The following is an 18,049-nucleotide window of genomic DNA, read 5'->3' as shown; positions in this document are numbered from 1 at the left end:
TATATTTGAGTGAGTTCTTGTGCTCATGAGACTTTACATGTCGATAAAGTGAGTATTTTCCCACACTGACCGCACCCATAAGGTTTCTCTCCAGTGTGAAGTTTCTGGTGGACCATAAACCCTGCTTTACACTTAAAGGTTTTCTTGCAATCTCTTCACTCAAAGCATCTCTTTCTACTGTGAACTTTTTGATGAGCTACAAGGTGTCCCCTCTTCTTAAACATTTTCCCATAGTCATTACATTCAAAAGCCTGTTTTCTCCTGTATTCCTTTTTTCATGTCTAATGAGACAAGACTCCTTTTTTTTTTTTTTTTTTTTTTTTTTTTTGTCTTTCTGAGACAGGGTCTTGCTATGCAGTTCAGGCTGGTCTTAAACTCACTTTGTAGCCCAGGCTGGCCTCGAACTCACAGCGATCCTCCTGCCTCAGCCTCCTGAGTGCTGGGATTACAGGGGTGTGCCACAACACTCGGCTGAGACTCCTTTTTTAAGGCTTTCCTGCATTGACTACATTCAAATCTTTATTATGTTGTGCTTTTTTTTTTTTCAGGTCTAATGAGATGAAACATGTTTTGGAAGACATTTCTACATTCTTTGTGCTCATAACCATTTTCTCCAGAATACATCTTACTATAATTGATAGCATAAATTAGACTGAAAACTCTTTCCATTTGATTCGTCTTTATGTTGTTTGTCTTGAAGAAATATTACTCATGCTCCAGTTACAATTTTGGACTTCCTCCTTAGTGTTTTCAGGATGGTAAATGTATCTTGGTTCAGAAAATTCTCTTTGCTTCTTTTCTTTCTCTCTAGCTCAAGTAGGCAGACAACTTCTACAAAGGAATAAAATGAAACAGTCCCAGTTATTCTTTTTTAAATGTTATAGAAAGAAATTTCAAGTTAGGTGTGGTAGTGTACACCTGTAATCCCAGTACTCGGGAGGCTGAGGCAAGAGGATCACCATGAGTTCAAGACCAGCCTGAGCTACATAGTGAGTTCAAGGCCAGCCTGGGCTACACAGTGAGACACCATCCCCCATGCCCCCTAAAAAAAAAAAAAAAGAAATTTTAGGACGTCTCAGGTTTCAGGCAAAGATATCTACTCTTGCTATTTCTATTCAACATAGTACTAAAAGATCTAGCTGCAGTAGTTAGGCAACAAAAAGAAGGATCTAACTTGGGAAGGAAAAAGTAAAATTATCTTTTTTCATAGAAGACATGATCTTATATGTAGAACACCCTAAAGTTGTGTTTAAAAACCTACTAGAAATATAAACAAATTCAGCAAGGTTGCAGGATAATAAAAACAACATATAAAATAGTGTGTCCATGCAATGAAAACAAAATCCAAATAGAAAATTAAGGAGACAATCTCATTTAAAATCGCATTAAAAAAAATAGAATTCACCAAGGAGTTGAAAGGTTTCTACAACAAAAACTTTGCTGAAGGAAATTAAAGGTGACACACAAAAAAATGGGAAGACAAGCCCATGCATGTGGATTAAAACTTAATGTTGTTTCAGTGTCAGTACTACCCAAGGTGATCTACAGAGTCAATCCAATCCCTATCAAAATTTCAACAGCATTTTTGCAGAAATAGAAAAAGCAATCTTGAAATGCATATGGAACCACAAAGGACACCAAAGACCCAAAATAATCTAAAGAACAAAACTGAAGACCTCACACTTCAGATTTCCTGGCTCCAAAGACTTTCATCTGATTCTCTTACTCACCTGCATAGCTCCCACGTAGAATCTTTTTTGCACCTTCCATAGCTCTCATCCTTACTCTACTTTGCAGATCACATTTGTTTTGGTAAATGGATGCTCTGCTGATGGAAAATCAACACATGTGGGGACAAAGTGTGAGGCAAACAAATATGTTACAACTCAGGTCTGCCTTCTTGAGACTCAGGGCCTTTAAAGAATCACAAATAAGCTTTAGAACAGAACAGACCTTTCTCCATTTGGGAGGCAGAAGCATAAAAAGACTACTTTATCTCTACAAGGTACATATTAGGAACCTCTGACCACTAAAATTTTAAGTCCAACTTAATGTTTCAGAATGTTCACAGCTTTTGCAAGTCTTAAAGGAAAGGTGCTATATTGATACATTCCAAGTTACACAGGCAAGGTGTTCTTACCCACTGAAATTAGGTTCCTCAAATTTTCGTTTTTTTTTAATTTTTTTTTTTGTCTTTTTTTTTGAGACAGGGTCTCATTGTGCAGTTCAGGCTGGCTTTGAGCTCACTTTGTAGCCCGGGTTGGTCTCGAACTCGCAATGCTCCTCCTGCCTCAGCCTCCCAAGTGCTGAGATTACAGGTGTGCACCATCACGCCCAGCAGGTTCCTCAAATTTTCAAGCATCACATCCCAGTGTAGTATTTTCCGATCATAATCAAGTGGATGCCACTCCTCTGAAGTGAGGTCCACAGCCACAGCCTGTAATGTCACTGATTGCTGTAACAGCATACTGATATTCAACTTGTGGTGAGCACCACTGGGAGAAATGAAGGGGATTCAGAACAAGTCCTTTAATTATGTTCATTGGGCAGAGTTTGCAGTAAGTTACATAGCTAATAATTACTGTGTATTTGATTCAGAATCAAAATCTATGAAAAAACAAAATCATTTTAAACTTCCCAGTATATATATGTGTGCATCTATTTCTCTCTCCCTCTCTCTCTTTCTCTCTCACAGAGAAGAAAAGGGAAGGAATGAACAAGAGTGTGAGAAGGAAGTGGGGAGGAAGAGAAAGGAAATACTAAGTTTAATGAACAATGCTTCGGTTTCATGTGTTTTATAGATAACTGCTACTATATTTACAATAAATTTTCTGTGTAAACATTCATAAAAAATGTCTTCATATCTAGTGCCAGAAAAATCTTTACCTATGGAATTATTGTACTTACTCTCTCAAATAAGACCAATAACTTCACTGATCAGGCACTCTTTTTCTAAAACAGGCAAGATAAAATGCAAATTTGCATTTTAGTATTACAAGCTGTGTACACACCCTATGGCCTCCATATCAATTTTCTAGCAAGGTGTGGCAGATCTTTCTAATCCCAGCTACTCAGGAGGCTGAGGCAGGAGTATCAAAAGTTGGAGGCCAGTTTGGGCAACTTCACAAGAAGCATAAAAAGACTACTGGTAAAGCACTCCTGGGCTGAAAAAAAAAATCTATACAGTTAAAATATCAAGTTATATTTCCTGTTTTTATTCTTATTAATACTTTTTTATTTTATTATATGGATTCTTAAGAGGCACTGAAAATTCACTGGTAAACAAACTGAAATTTCAATGAACAAATGGATGGATGAACATCTTGCCTGGAAATTGGTCATTTTCTGCTATTTATGCAAAAGGACACATTATGAAAATAAGAGTGGAGTGAGTTCCCTGCCTTTTGAACCTATAAGTATGTACCCATCTGCTAGTTATCAAAAAGGCTTTTGGAGGAATACTGACCTTTGAAGCAAATCAGGGAAATCCATGTTCTGAAAACACCAATTTGTTCATTTTTGATTCCGATACAATCATAAGAAACTTGTACAGGATGTTCTCTCTTCGGTAGATGTGTACATTTCTACCCCACTGATCTATTACAATTTATTGTTAGCTTCTGATCTAGTGTTTTCTTTTCCCCCAGAAATTTATCCTAAAGAAATAAAAACGGATGAATATGTACAAAGATCAAAAGCCTGGGCTACAGAGCAGGGAGTACAAGTTCTGTTATTCCCCTTACTAACTGTGTGATCCTGAGAAAGTTGAGTACTCTGTACCTCAGTTTTGTCTGCAAAATGGTGACAATAATAGTACACACACCATAGGATTTGCGAATTAAATAGTTAACATGTGTATTAAAGCATTTGAAGCAATACATGGCCCATGGTAAGCATTCAATAAAATTGTTATTTTTAAAAAAGAGAGAGATAAGTAATATTTTCATATAATTGCTTATAATATGAAAACTTATAACTTTAAAAAGTCCATTAATAGAATTTTGATTTTAAAAACATAAAAAAATTTAAAAACATAAAAAAATTTTAAGCTGGGCATGGTGGTGCACACCTGTAATCCCAGCACTCAGGAGGCTGAGGCAGGAGGATCACTGTGAGTTTGAAACCAGCCTGGGCTACAAAGTGAGCTCAAGGCCAGCCTGAACTGCATAGCAAGATCCTGTCTCAAAAAGACAAAAAAGATTTTTTTAAATTTTTTTTTCTTTGGTACCAGGAATCGAACTCAGCACCTTGCACTTGCCAGACAGGTGCTTGTGCCACTGAGCTATATCTCTGGCCCTAAAAAAAAAAAATTTAAAAGCATGATTTAGTCAAAGTGTAGAGTACTATGTAGTCACTGAAAATGATGCTATAGACCTACAACATCAGTAGTTCCTATTATTAGCATATTATAATCTGAATATAAATTTTAAATCTCTTTAAAAAAAAATAATCCCTTAGGCTGGGGTTGCAGCTCAGTATAGAGCACTTGTCTACCATACATAAGGCCCTGGGTTCTGAGTTCAATCCCCAGAGCTTGGGGGAAAAAAAAATCCTTGAGATTTTATTGAAATGGTCATATTTAGCAATTTGGAAAAGTTGTGGTCATCATATTTTAAAAAAAAAGATGCCATACAAGGATGCAAGGATATCATCAAAAGAGGTTCCATTTGTATTCGGGGGGTTTAAAAAAAGGACATTAGCCAGGTGTAGTGGCACATGCCTGTAATTCCAGCACTCAGGAGAGAGGCTGAGGCCAGAGGATTGCTGTGAGTTTGAGGCCAGCCTGGGCTACAAAGTGAGTTCAAGGCCAGCCTGAAACCCTGTCTCAAAAACACAATAAATAAATACATATATACATACATACATACATACATACAATTTTAAAAGGACATTAAAATAGAACAGCCAGGCATGGTGGTACATACCTGTAATCCCAGACAGGCTAAAACAGCAGGATCACAGTGAGTTTGAGGCCAGCCTGAGCTACATAGTAAGTTCAAGCCCAGCCTGAACTACATAGCAATAGCCCCACCCAGCCAGCAAAAAACAAAACAAAATAAAAAAAAAAAACTCTTTTTTTTAAAAAAAGTCCTATAAGGCCTGATGCCATTTAATTCCCCATTTATGACCTCATTTGAGTCTTTCAGTCATTCTCCACTGCCCACTCTGATCAGTGATCCATTTTCTTTGCTGTTACTCCAAATACCAGCTTTCCATACTCGGACTATGTCTGTTCCCCAAGGTATGCCAGACACTAAGTGGCTTACTACCTAAATTCCTTTACAGCTTTGCTTACATTGCCTCACATAAAATTGCCCTCCCCAGTCCATCAGACCTTCAGGTTGGTTTTATTTTTCTCCAGAGTACTTATTACCAAATAATAGACTATATTTGTTTATCTGGTTCTTAATCTCCAGAGAAAGCAAGGACCATGTTTTACCCACTGAGGAAAACCGGGCACCACAACAGTCTGCGGTCTCTAAACACTCACCGCATGGAATAATGGACGAGCTGCTTTTATTTTTGGTCCACTCCTTCCTAGATGTTTTCAAAACTTATTAAACAACTTTGGCTCAACTCAATGGTACAACAGGAAAAACAAGAGTCTGGGAAATGAAGAGTATTTAGGCTTCATTTATCCCCTAACAAGCTGTGAGATTCGCTAGGTACTCAGTTATTATCTCAGCGCTAGTTTCATTCCTCCTCACAAAAAAGCAGCAGGATCAGAAAACCTCTAAAATTCCTATCACTGCCAAGTCACACTTCTGTAAACGACTTCCGCATTTAGGTAAGGGGAGAGAGGGTATCAAGAATCAGTATATTCCCAAAAGCCAAGTGTGACAGCTGAAACATGCAGCCAGCCTGATCTCAAAAGAACCAATGGGACAGGAAGAGGATGCACTGATGTTAATGAGTATTTGTGAGAGCCCAGGAGGGAGAGACTCGGGAAGCTGAATTTCTTCTGTAGCAGACTTTCGTTCTTCCTTACCATCATACTCATTCTCCACTTAGGTAGATTCCCTGTGCGGCCTGAGCATATTGATCCACATCCTCCTGATGTCTTCTGAATTCTCACCTCTCCAAACTTTCAAGACAATACCTCCATGAACAGAGTCCTTCATGGCTCTGGATGTAGTGTCATGAATCAAATCCTAGTCTCTTTAGACAGGAGAGACAAGAGTTGGTTCTTGTCCCCGCCCTGAAAAAGGATAAAAAGTCCCAGGTCAGGAACACCTCCTCCTAGGATTGTTGAGGACTACAAATTCACAATGGCTAATTCTGCATACTTCCCTAAGGGATAAATGGAGGCTTGGGATTACTGGCATCACCCTTCTGAGATTTCCCATTACCTCTTTAGGGATGGGTCATCCTCTGCCACCCACTACGACTAAAACTAAGACCACTAAGATTAAAAAACACTGCAGAGCAAGATCCTTCTTAGCATAAGGTCACCTCCACCCTCTTCAGTCACCCCAAGTTATCCGTTGCCCGCTGAGTCATCGATGTCTGCGTCTTCCCCCAAACTTCAGTCTTCTGCTAAACCCTCCTACCGTTATATACACCCAATAAAGAGTGGCTGGTTTGGAGCGCCTTTGTCGCTGCCCATCCGTAGGCACTGACCTCTCAGCCCGGCTTCATGCATTACTAAATTTGACTGTTTCTTATTTCATCCTTTCACTGTACCGCTCATACAGGAAGCTGGGGGTTTTGGCCAGGTCCCCGATATAGGGTTAATCTTTTTCCTAGAAAAGATGGCCCCGAGGACAAAGAAATAACACTCCTTCAACTGGAAACTTCAGGTTGGGACCCAATAATGTGAACTCATCATCACCTGTGGTGCTTGGTTGGCCGTTTGTAGATTTTTAACCGGGGCTGCTGGAAACTGACGCAGGCTGGAAAATGCAAGAGGAGCTTCAGGTTCTTCCCGCAGTGAAACCAAGAGTTCTCTCAAAAAACGGTAACCAGTTAAAGTTCACTTAGCCTTCCACTCCTCCCAAAGGACAAAAATTTGAGACGTGTACTATGCTGTCAATAGAATGAACTTCCGGGTGAAAATAAATGAAGTTTGAGTACCATCGCTTCCACTTACTAGCTATGTGATTTGAAGCAGATAACTGCACGTTTTTCTGCAAACACATGATACTTAAGAGTAACCGACAGAAAGGTCATGTTCTTTCAAAGTGGTTAACAGAATCTAGTGCTGGAAAGATTGGTTTTCTTCCCCTTGCAGGGCTTTGCAGCTCCCTAAAAGCCAAAAAGTCCCCGGGCATGGTGGCGCACGCCTGTAATCCCAGCACTCAGGGGGCTGAGCCAGGAGGATCGCTGCAATTTCGAAGCCAGCCTGCGCTACAAAGTGAGCTCAACACCAGCCTGAACTCTATAGTGAGATCCTGTCTCAAAAAGACAAAAAGAAAAAAGAAAAAAAAAAAAAGCAAAAGACTCCTGAAATGAGGTGAGGAACAGATTAGAACATGGGCCTGGATTCTCCACTGCGTGCCTGCTCTGTCCTTACTCGGATTTCTCAGGGTCAAATTACCCTGCACACGGACATAATTTTAAAATTTACCCTTTTACTATGAACCAAGAAACCGCTCTTGCCCTTTTAAAACCACCCCCCAATCCCTCCCTCCGAGTCTCTACGCAGCACAGAAGCACACAGAGAACTGACAGCTTTCGGGCTGCGCATGTGCGAAAGAAGTGCTCCTCCGGGAGCTTCTGGGGAAAACCACCAAGACTACATTTCCCGTGAGTCTCAAGAAGCTGGGGTCCTAAAACAGCAGGGATTTGTTTTTCTTCCGGCGGAGGTTGTAGTTTGGTGTCCTTTGCACTTGAGGAAGAGCTCTGGTTGTAGCGTAAAACTGTAAAATTGTATGTAATTTTTACTTACAGTATAGACATGAGATTTTTAAAAGCTAATCAACAAATAGACAATTTATTAAAAGGCAAATATCCTGTGAATTCTTTCTTCAATATTTTAGTAACATGAGGATAACCTAAATGTATCTTAACTATTGATAATTTTAAAATATAGATGTGTATAATGTATTAGAGCCTGTTAAAAACCTTTTAAAATTTCAGTCTAGTATGGATATGTTTCAGTTTGGTTTACCGTCTTAATGGAAGAGAACAGCAAGAGGACAGCTTTAAGTTTTCCTTGGAAAAGGAACTTACAGCATAGGAAAAGAAGGGTTAGGTAATCATTGTTGGCTGACTACAGAAGCAGATTAGCGGATGGATGGCAGATTAGCTTCTAAAACAAGTCTTAATCTCATTAATTAATTGTAAAATTGCTTATCAGGAATAAATTTTCCCCCAGAAGAAAGTCATGAATTTATGGTATACAAAAAATATTTTCCGAGACCAGGTTTGGGATAGCTTTTTCTTGTAGTTTTCCTCAGACCCTTTCTTTCCCCTCCCTAGATAGCTCCCCTCCCCTTCAGTCTGCTTTAGTTTGTGTGTGCTTTTAAACCTTATTCCAGAGGTATCTCATACTAACCCAACAAAAATGTGTTGACTAAGCTCCTGCTATGTAGCCCGCGTTGTATTAGGTGTGCAGTAATGTACAAAATAGACAAAAATACCTGCCCTTTGGGAGCTAATGTTCCATCATAGTTTTATTAGATTCTGATAAGTACTGTGGGGAAAAAAAATAGCACAGTGAAAGGCGATAGGTAGGAGAGGGTTGCAGTTTATAAGGTAGTTAAGGAAGACATGCCACTTAGAAGGAGGTATCTCAGAAAAGACTTAAGGAAATGAAGTTGCCAAAGGAAATAGCAAGAGCAAAGAAGACCTACAGTAGAAAGAACCAGCATGTTTAACACCAAGGAAGATTCTGTACCTAAGACATGAGAATAATAAGAGAGGTAAGGAAGGGTGAGGCCCAGTAATTCCAGCACTCAGGAGGCTGAGGCAGGAGGATTGCTGCAAGCTCAAGGCCAGCCTGTGCTCATAGTTGAGTTTGCGCCAGGGTGGATTACATGTGAGACCCTGTCTAAAAAAAAAAAGGGGGGGGTGAGGCACAAGACCGTGGAAGGCTTTGTAATAAATGCAAGGAATTTGGTTTTACTTTGAGCAAAAATAAAAGCCATTGCAGAATTGTGAGCAGAGGAATGGAGTGATGTCATTCAAGTTCCAATAAGACCACTTTGGCTGCTGCATCAATAATACACTGAAGTGTGCTTGCTTTGGCAGCACATACAGTAATACACTGGAGGCAAGCCAAGTTGACTTGGCAATTTAATGGGGCCCTGTCTCAACATAAAAAATAAGGCTGGGGATGTTACCTCAGTGCCCAGGCCCTGGGTTCAATCCTCAGTACCACCAAAACAAAAACACACAGCTGGGTTATTACAGTGATCAAGGAGTAAGATAATGATACTTGGGACCAGTAGTACTAAAAGAAGTAAGGGAAAATTGAATTCAAAGTCTAATTTGAAGATACCTTTGAACTTACTGTGAATTATATGTAAGCTATGAGAAAAGGAGGACTAAGATATTTGCCAAGTTTTGGATCTGAGCAAGTGATAAGAATGACAGTGGCATCAGCTGAGATGAAGAAAACTCCAGGAGGGGCATATGTAGGAAGATACAAGAAAATCATAAACTTAGTTTTGGGTATGTTGAGTTTGAGATGTCTGTGGTGACATCCAGGGGGTAAAGCTGGGAAGATATGCTTGAGACCAGGGGAGATGTTCACAAGAAATAAATTTAGGAGCTATTATACAGGTAGATTTTAAATCATGAAAAAAAAATTTAAAAATCATGAGACACGAGGTTACAGTGCAAGGGTGTAGAAAAAGAGATTTAAGTGTTGGGGCCTTGGTATAGTCACAGTTTAAGAGAAAAATGAGCAAAGAGAGTGGGAAGGAAAATCAAGTAGGAAGGGAATGAGGAGAATATAGTTTCCTGTAAGCCAAATGGAATACTGTAAAAGTCTTTCTAGCTGGAAGCTTGTAATCCCAGCACTCAGGAGGCAGAGGCAGGAGGATCGCTGTGAGTTTCAGGCCAGCCTGGGCTACCTAGTAAAACCTTGTCTAAAACAAGACAAAACAAAAAATCTTTCAAAGAGAAAGGAAAGATACATTGTGTCCAAAACTGTTAATAAGACTGACAAGTTATCCTTGGATACAGGGAGTGGAATTTTATTGGTGACCTTGACAAGAACAGTTTTAGTAGAGTGATGTGGGGAAAGCCTACTTGGGATGAGTGTATTATACCATGATCTACATTTAAGTAGATGTTTCACAAGAGAAGCTTAACAATGATTATTAAATCTATGCACATAAAAAGATTGACAATATTACTAGTCTTTAGGAAGTACAAACAAAAACTATAATGAGATACCTCACATCCAATAGGATGTCTACTATCATATAGAATAAAACACTACTGAAGTAGCAAGTTTTGGCAAGGATGGAAAGAAACTGGAACCTTGTACCCCACTGGTGGGAATGTAAAGAGGTACAGCCTCCGTAGAGGAGTATAGTGATTCCTTAAAATATTAAAAATAGGTTTACCATATGCTCCAGCAATTCCTCTGCTAGGCATATACCTGAAAGAATTGAGAGAAGAGAGATATTTTTATATCCCTTCAAGGGGTATCATTTATAATAGCTAAAATATGGAAGCACACCAAGCATCTATTAACAGATGAATAGATAAAATGCAGTAGAAAGGAAAATTCTAAACTAGATGTGATGGTGCACACTGGACATCCCAGCACTTGGGAAGCTGATCCAGGAGGATCACTTTGAGTTGGAGGCCTTGAGTTTGGGGTTATACCATGAGTTCAAAGCCAGCCTGAACTAACACAGTGAGACTCTATCTTAAGAAACAAAAAACCAAAAACAAAAAAGGAAATTCCTTATACGCGTTACCATATGAAACTTGAGGACATTCTGCCAAGTGAAGACAGGCACAAAAACACAGGTACTGGGCTGGGGATGTAGCTCAGTGGCACAGCGCCTGCCTGGCAAGCTCAAGGTCCTGAGTTTGATTCCTGGTACCAAAAAAACCCAAAAAACAAAAAACAAATCAGTGCTGTATGATTCCACTTACTCCACTTCTGTAAAGCACCTAAAGTCAAAATCAGGGCTCAGGGTATAGCTTATTGACAGACTGCTTGCCTAGCATCTAGAAGGCCTCAGGTTCAATTGCCAGCACTGCAAAATGTCAGAAATCATAGAGACAGGCTGGGCGTGGTGGCACACGCCTGTAATGCCAGCCTTTGGGAGGCTGAGGCAGGAGGATCTCTGCAAGTTCAAGGCTAGCCTGGGTTACACAGTGCGTCCAATGCCAGCCTGAATTACATAGTGAGACCCTATCTTAAAAAGAAAAGAATCATAGAGACAGAAAGTAGAATAGTGTTTAACAGAGATAGGGGGAGGATGAAATGGGGAGTTACTGCCTAATAGGTATAGACTTCCAGTTTTATAAGATGAAAAGAGTTGTAGAGACGGATGAAAAGAGTTCTAGTAATACTTGCACAATGCTGTGAATGTACTTAATGCCACTGAACTGTACACTTACAATGGTTAAGGTGGTAAATGTTATGTGTATTTTGCAGCAATAAAAAAAATTGGAGGAAAAAGAAACCATTGCGCACACAATCTAGATTTTCAAATATTTCAGTAAGACCTAGTTCTTTGGCCAAAATATATACATTAACAGAGCTTTAGAGTGTTAAAACTAGTATTATCGTGAAAGTTTGCTGAGGAACAGGGTATTTCCTTTGCCAATTTCTTAACTACAAAGGGGAAAGAGTAATTTTACAATGGAGAAAACTGGTAGATGTCCTCTTAACCAAGTGATGAAAGTTAAAATCACCAATACTGAGACAAATTGTATTAGGTCCTTCTAGACATGAAGGGCTGAGAAGAATATCACTTATGTAATACACTTGACTCTACTCATGAAGAAACACCAGACCAACCAAAACTAAGGGCCAGTTTATATAATAACTGGCCTGTACTCTTAAAAAAAAATCAGTGTCGTGAAAGATGTTGAAAGGCTGATAAATTGTTTCAGATTAAATGCAATTAATTAACTACAATGTGCAAAACCAATTTGGATCCAGGACTAGAAAAATTTATTAAAAATAACATTTTTGGTTCTTATATTGGATCCTGAAATAGAAAAGGAACATCTTTGAAAAATTAGTGACATTTGAATGATGTCTGGAGTTTAGTTTTAGTTAATGCACCAAAATTGGGTTCTTAGTTGTACTCTGATGTTAAATCAAATTTTAGAAACCAGGCCAGGGATATGGCTCAGCGGCACAAATGCCTGCCAGGCAAGCGCAAGGTCCTGAGTTTGATGCCCAGTACCGAAAAAGAAAAAAATTTAGAAACCAAACATTTCTGACATACAGGATTTATTAAGCTACTGTAGATGATAGCCAAAATTAAAAGGGCCAGTTCTGGGACAAACTCCATAAACTATCAGCAGCATGGCCAGATAACAGTTGCAATAATTGCCTACTGGATATAAGGAGCCAAAGTACTTTATAATGAAAATTTGGAAACAAATTGTTTACATTGAAACTACATGGGCTGTAGATAAGAGGCAGAACAATTCAAATCAGGAAAGTCCCAGGATAGGAAGATAATCCATGAAGAGAAGCTTTTACTGATTCTTGGTCAGTTGCTTCTTTTTTGGAGGAGTAGGTGGGTTTTTTTTTGGTTTTTTTTTTTTTTTTGTTTTTGAGACAGGGTCTCACTATACAGTTCAGGCTGGCCTCAAACTTACTATGTAGCCTAGGCTGGCTTCAAACTCACGGTGATACTCTAGCCTCAGCCTCCCAAGTGCTGGGATTACAGACCTGGCCCACCACACCCAGCTTGGTTGCTTCTAAAAGTAGAATGCAGTGTTGCTTGATGGCTAATCTTTAAGGTATAGGGAAGGAATGCAGCATATTTTCTTTTTCAGTTTAGCTTGAAACTGTCAGTTAAACTTTTATCTCTTTCTCTCTATGCTTTGGCCTATAAGAGAATCCTCCTCACATCACTGTAATGTTAAGATGTTAATATTAGGAGACATAGGTAAGGGGACATATGGAAAATCTCTCTGCTATCTTTGAAATTTCTCTGTAAATCTAAAATTATTCCAAAACTAAGAATTTATTTTTGCCAGGCATGGTGGCATACACCTGTAATTCCAGCACTCAGGAGGCTGAGGCAGGAGGATCACTGAGAGTTTGAGACCAGCCTAGGCTACAAAGTGAGCTCAAGGCCAGCCTGAACTGCTTAGTGAGACCCTGTCTCAAAAAGATTAAAAAAAAAAAAAAGAAAGGTATTTATTTTTAAAAGAACACTACTGGGACAATTGGGGAATTTTATAGATGACAGAGAGTGTATTTTATCAGGGAAATTCAAAATTTTTTATTTATACTTAGATTGTGGTTGTGTAACAGAATTCCATGTTCAAAGGGATGAAATGTTAAAGACATCTTGAACTGGGGATGTAACTCAGGGGTACAGCATCTCCCTGGCAATCATGAGGCCCTGAGTTCGATTTTTGGTACCAAAAAAGAAAAAATAAAAATAAATAAAGATATCTATCATTTTTGCTTGCTCATGCACTTCTTTGGTTAACAGACTGTTTTTCTAATTAATTCTGTCTTAGTTACTTTTCTTAGCTCATAGTTTGTGGAGGTTTTAGTCCATAATCAGCTGGCTCCAAGGCAAGGTGGCACGGTGAGGGGCAACACTTCAATGTGGCAGAAGACAGCAAAGACAGTAAGAGCAAAAAGAGGGAAAGCAAGCCCCCTTTCCTCCCTTATATTGTAGGCAGGCTACCCACCCTAGGGTGGTACTCTACACCCCAGGATGTAGAACAGCTGAGTCACTCAAACTTTTAAACTTCTCAAGTTGACACAATAAATCAACCATTACAGCATCCTAGGGTATAGACAGCTGCCTAGGGCATGTCCTCTACACCCTGGAATGTAGACCTGCTGAGTCACTTAGTTAAGCTTCTAAACTCCTCCAGTTGACACAGTGAATCAACCATTACAAGTTCCCATTACATGGGATCTTGTAGTAATGCAAATAAAGGTTTCCTGCTTTTCTCCTAAGGGGGAATATTTTATCCAAACTAGGCTGATTACACCCACCCAGGAATTTGAGTATTAAATAGAGTGACTTTTTGGCCTATTACTCTGGCTCTTAATCTGTATGTACAATCATTAATTTTGTAAGGACTTATAAGTAAATAAGGACATCTGATGCTGGTAAAAAGCGGGGGGAGATGGAGGGGAAGGGGAAAAAAGAATTGGTACATGTGATGTACATGTACCAATTCCCCTACAATGGATGTAATTAAAAAGTTTCTAACAAAGCAAACCCATACGGAATTCATGGGAACAAAAATAAAGTGATTCCATTAGTTGAGTTTCCATAACAAAACACCACAGTGGAGTTGCGTATAGTGGTGCACACCTGTAATCCTAGCATTTGGGAGGCTGAGGCAGAAGGATCACCATGAGTTTGAGTTTGTGGCCAGCCTGGGTTACATAGTGAGTTCAAGACCATCCTGAACTACATAGCAAGACCCTGTCTCACACCAAACAGAACAAAACAAAACAAAACCAAAACCACAGTGGGGCTTAGGATACAACTTGGTGGTGGGGTGCCTGCCTACTATGTTCAAGGCCCTAGGTTTAATCTTTAGCACCACACACACACAAAAAAAGATTGAAGTTTGGTTTAAATGCTGGTTGTACATGTTATACCTTCTCTAGTACATTACTAATAGTGCGGTTTGTTCAAAGTATCTGTCACATCTTTTACAGCTTTTCATATCTGTCATCTATTACAGATTATGCTACTGGAGGCTCCTGATTTTTACTAAAGGATAAGTTATCATTACAATAATAAAATATCTTGGAGCAAGTAGACACTGAGAAGGGTTTAGAAGGAATAAGATTGCCTTTGAATTGCTGATGAAGTAGGTGATAAGTACATGGATGGAAATTTACTGTACTCTGTGTATGTTTGAAATTTTCTATAATCTGAAGATAATAAAAATGAAAAAACCCTGAAAACTGAGTAAAAAAGATATCAAATTGCATAGTAAATCAGTAACAACATACAAAGAAGCAATTTAGTGATTTTTTTTTTTTTTAACCAGGAATCAACCTTAGGACTGCACGCTGGCCAGGCAGGCGCTACACCACTGAGCTATATCCCTGGCCAAAGAAGCAATTTAAAAGACTTTGAACAAACAAAAAAACATACAGCTTTGGTGCTTTAGTTCCTCTCTACTCACCTCCCTCATCTGAGAAACTCTAGACTGCATATGAATCAACAGGAAGTTGGTACCATTAAGAATGGTATATACACTCCACTGTTGCCAGTGTAGCATGAGATACATTTGAAAACAGCTTTACAGGACAAGGTGGCATTGTGTCCAGAGGTCTGCTCTAGTTCACTAATAATAAGATGCTTTTAGTTTGCACAGAAATTATAAAAAGGAGTAAGTGCCTCCAAAAAAGTTGCAACAGACCACTGTTCGTTCCTCATCATAAGTGAGTTCTGTAAGTCTCCAATCAGACCTGACTCTCGCAGCCCCCAACTTGCTGGGTAGAAGCACTACTGTCTGCAGGGAACTCAGCTCAGCACCAGAGGCTGTCATCAACAAGCACAGGAAAGGAGATAAGACAGGACAAGGAATTTTGCAGGTCCTGGGGACATCTGGAGAGGGACTCTACCCACAGAGATTGCAAGTTTGCCAGAGATGTTCATTGGGATCTTCCCACCTAATATCCCCTGCCTTCTCTCCACCATCCCTGTAAAAGCGACACACTTCTTTGTCAGTTTTATCGCGTTGTCTGCCTGAACCCAGGCACAATAAATTCCATGCCATCATGTTGCCTTTACACAGCCTGGTGGTCTCTCCTGTTACACGTTACAAGTTTAACACGTTTTCCATTTATTATTGGTGTACTCCTTTATTTCTGCCTTTATTTTTTTCTATTTACCATGCCTTTTTACCTGCAACTTCCATCTGTCCTGCATCCTTCTGGATTTGTTTTCAGTACTTCTCTTCAGATTTTAATTGCACATTTTATTTTTATGCTTTTTAAATTATTAATTTTGTTTGTAATCTTTACTTATTTAGCCTAAACTTTGTCCTTTTCCAGAAGACATGTACTCATAAACTCAGATATCCACTTTGTACTTTTTTTCATTATGCTTTTTTGATTCTTTAAAATTAGCACATATGATGTAGTAAAAAAAAGTGAACACTTTTATTGGGAAAAATGCCAGTCTATCACCTGTGTATAATAAAAGAGGAAGAAGTCATATTTTAGCGATCTTCTCAGAGGGTAAATAAAGAAAATCTCAAGGTACAATGTTAACTTAGAGATGGGAAAAATAAAGAGTTTGATTTTGTATGGCTCTTTTAGCTACAGGGCACAAATAGACTAGGAAGTTCTGGGAATCCAGGATGTTTGGATGAAACTGAGTTTTGGTTTTCTTCTTGCCCAAATCTTGTACAGCCTAAGACGACAATGAGGTCAATGACAGAAACTCTTTAGGTGGCAGTTTACATGTGCCCAGTACTAGAAATATATTTTAATTTATTCTATATTTCTTTTCCCACCTAAGAAAGGAAGCAAACAAATTTACGGAACCTAGATTACATGACTCCTGATATAGTCACATTTCCTGGCCTCCTCTTCTTCCCCGTGAGCTGCAACAGACCACTGCATTGCACACTTCTTGCTTCCTTGACCCATACGTTAGCTCTTTCAAGGGGGTCTCACGCCAGGCTGCCAAGAAGGAGCCTGCTACCCCTCTTCCTGTTGTCTGTGGAGACTGGAGTTTCTTAGATAAGGAAATGGTGAAGGTAAGGATGGATAGGACAGGGATGGATGGTAAGCACTAAGTAGGACTAAATCAAGATTTCATGTAGGAAATGAGAAAACTCTTGAGATGGAAAAAATCCAGACCTATAACTAACTATAAATACCTAGACTCCCGTGTGGTTGGCAAACTGATTCTGAAGACAATTCACAAGTAGAAGGTACCAGAAACTTGGCGTTAATGATAATTAAAATTAACATACAGGCTCCTAAGGTAACTTAAAAAAAAGATTTAATCTTTTAGTATGCTTATTCAAAATGTACTATATCTCATTTGTACTCATTAATTACTCTTCAAAAAAGGCTAATAATGCAAACAGTTGTAACAGCTTAAAAGGAAAAGGTTTAATTTCTGAATTTCGATTTGTTTTATTATCACTCAAGAAAAGCCATAGACTTTTTTTTAACATTATCAAAAATACTGTGCAGAGCAATAAGAACTTTATCATTTTTCCTTGTTTTGGTTTTTTGAGACAAGGTCTCACTATGTAGTTCAGACCCCCCTTGAACTCATTATGTGGCCCAGGCTGGCCTTGAACTCAGAGCAATTCTCATGCCTCGGCCTCCCGAGTGCTGGGATTGCAGGTGTGCAAAACCACAGTAGCTAAGAACTTTAGCGTATGTAAAGCCTAGTTAATCTTTGAAGGGAATATGTAGAACTTAACATGTCACATTCCAATATGAAGTTGAAGCAGAAAATCTTGGTCTTTTCAAACAACTTGACTAATGATGCCTATGCTGGTTATATGGCAAATTTCAGGCAACCCTAGGAGCTAAACCCATTATCAATTTCATAGGAAAACAAAACCATAAAATTTTCTCCCCCCTCCAGTTACAAAGTCTCATGACACCCTAATTTATGAAAATTATACACAAAGTTAAATATTCCTTGAGCTTATGATAATACACCAATGAAAAAAACCCAAATATTTAAAGTACAAATGTTTTATTTACATATACACTTCTTATCCTTAACTGAAAGCTTACTGTAATACAGAACAATTGCTTTTTTCCCTCCTCAATTAATAGCTTGTTAAATTTTGTTTTGTTTTGGCATTTACATACATAGAGAAACATCTTTATAAGAAATCTTAGGTGGGCATGATGGTGCATGCCTCTAAGCCCAGAATTTGGGAAGCTGAGGTACGAGGATTGCTGCGAGTTCAAAGACAGCCTGGGATA

General features: G+C 38.9%; 1 long non-coding RNA gene across 1 annotated transcript; it reads right to left on the bottom strand.

Annotated features, from left to right (window-relative positions):
• Positions 1 to 395: 395 nt before the first annotated feature.
• Positions 396 to 6,808, bottom strand: LOC106147271. Its single transcript, XR_001232084.1, has 4 exons — positions 5,990 to 6,808; positions 3,467 to 3,656; positions 1,731 to 1,825; positions 396 to 831 (listed from the first exon to the last, which is right to left on the bottom strand). It is a non-coding gene; the product is annotated as an uncharacterized LOC106147271 (long non-coding RNA).
• Positions 6,809 to 18,049: the final 11,241 nt, after the last annotated feature.

This window comes from Chinchilla lanigera, unplaced genomic scaffold (genome assembly GCF_000276665.1).
Source record: "Chinchilla lanigera isolate Chin_1 unplaced genomic scaffold, ChiLan1.0 scaffold00136, whole genome shotgun sequence".
Taxonomy (NCBI): Eukaryota; Metazoa; Chordata; class Mammalia; order Rodentia; family Chinchillidae; genus Chinchilla; species Chinchilla lanigera.
This window is presented reverse-complemented; position numbering and strand designations above follow the sequence as displayed.